General features: G+C 44.2%; 1 pseudogene; it reads right to left on the bottom strand.

Annotated features, from left to right (window-relative positions):
* Nucleotides 1–1011: 1011 nt before the first annotated feature.
* The window catches only part of LOC108801255, a 29410-nt pseudogene continuing 28667 nt past the window's right edge, over nt 1012–1754 (bottom strand).

The following is a 1754-nucleotide window of genomic DNA, read 5'->3' as shown; positions in this document are numbered from 1 at the left end:
TCCAGGTCCTTCTCCATGTCCGTCTTCCCCAGAGAAGCACGCCCCTAGGTAGTAGTTTGCATATACTGTACGTTCTTTCCTCCCATGTGCATAACCTTAAATTTATCTCAAACCCATGGTAGTGGTAACCTGAACCTCATCCTCATCCTTTTTTCCAATTTAATTCTCTGATTCTTTTAAACCACATTAACCCGAAGGTAACCATGTTTTCAATGTATTTATTTATTTATTTATTTAATTTTGAAGGTAAAGCAAGTCTGTACTCCAAAGTAGGGATGCGCTAATACCATTGTATACAGACCAAGTACGAGTACCAATACTTTTTCTCAAGTACTCCCCGATACCAATTACCGATACCTTTTTTTAAGGTGTCATGCAACATTTTTTCTAAAACAATACAGACTATTGATTTTTGGACAGTGGTGGAGCGCCAGGGCCTGGTTACCGCTGCAACTTCTGCAACCATGGTAGTTCTACCACTGACTTCAAGCTATAGACGACTACAAATCTCAGCAATACATTATACAGCAATGCAGAATAATAGTATATGAATTTGCTACATACTCTGTGCTGCCTTTCTGTTCTGGGATGCCGGCCTTATGTCACGGACAGAGGGTCTGGGGGGGTGTGTGGAGGGTTTCTGGAGGCGTGCAGAAGGTCTCAGGTGTTGGAGATGTGCGGGCCAGTAGGAGCGCTGTAAACAAGCATTACTTGGCTCCCATGAAGGCTGCCATAAGGTGACCAGCAAGCACCTGGACCTAAGGCAGCCACTTCAATTTCAAAATGTAAAGTGCCGGTATCGGTATTTGGTATCGGAGCACTTTCACGAGTACGAGTACTGAAAATGCCCAGTATCGGTACTGGTATCGGTAATAGTGAATCCATACTCTAGGTAAAGGTAAACATGCTAAGTCCTATGACTAGCATGGCAGCACTGCCACACATACAATAAATGGTGCAGATAAATTATATATATATATCGTACAATATACTAACTAATGATGGGACAATTTATTGCGATCGTCTCTCCATTAAATACGTTTTAGAGTTCAGTTCCGGTCTCCATAAGATGATGTAACATTTTGGAAGGAATATGCACCCTAAGACTCCGGCACTGGAGCTCAGTATGGCGAAGATCTCCACAGCCACCATGTACTTCCCTCTGGTGCTCAGATAGGCCGGGATCATGGCAATCCACACGCTACAGAACACCAGCATGCTGAAGGTGATGTACTTGGCCTCATTAAAACTGTCCGGTAATGTCCTCACTATGAAAGCCAGAACAAAACTCACAGCTGCCAGAAACCCCATGTAACCAAGAACAGAATAAAACCCCATAACTGACCCTTCATTACACCGAACAATGATCTGGTCCTGATAAGAATTGGTGTCCAGATCCTGGAAGGGAGGAGAGATAGACAACCAGATGATACAGATTATAACTTGAATGGAGGAACATAAGATGACTATACAGGTAGAAAGTTTTGGCCCGATCCAGTGTTTCCACAGACTGCCAGGTTTGGTGGCCTTAAACGCGGCACACACCATGATGGTTTTCCCAAGGACACAAGAGATGGCAATCGTGAAGAGGATTCCGAATGAGATTTGGCGTAACAAGCAGGTGATGTCACCAGGACGTCCGAGGAAGAAGAATACACAGAGGCAGCTCAGCATGATGGAGACCAGAAGGGTGAAGCTCAGGTTCCTGTTGTTGGCTTTTACAATGGCCGTGTCTTGGTGTGAGATAACAACCA

The sequence above is a fragment of the Nanorana parkeri genome, unplaced genomic scaffold (genome assembly GCF_000935625.1).
Source record: "Nanorana parkeri isolate BGI_ZX_2015 unplaced genomic scaffold, ASM93562v1 scaffold2267, whole genome shotgun sequence".
Lineage (NCBI taxonomy): Eukaryota > Metazoa > Chordata > Amphibia > Anura > Dicroglossidae > Nanorana > Nanorana parkeri.
The sequence above is the reverse complement of the archived record's forward strand: the minus strand, read 5'-3'. Positions and strand labels throughout refer to the sequence as shown.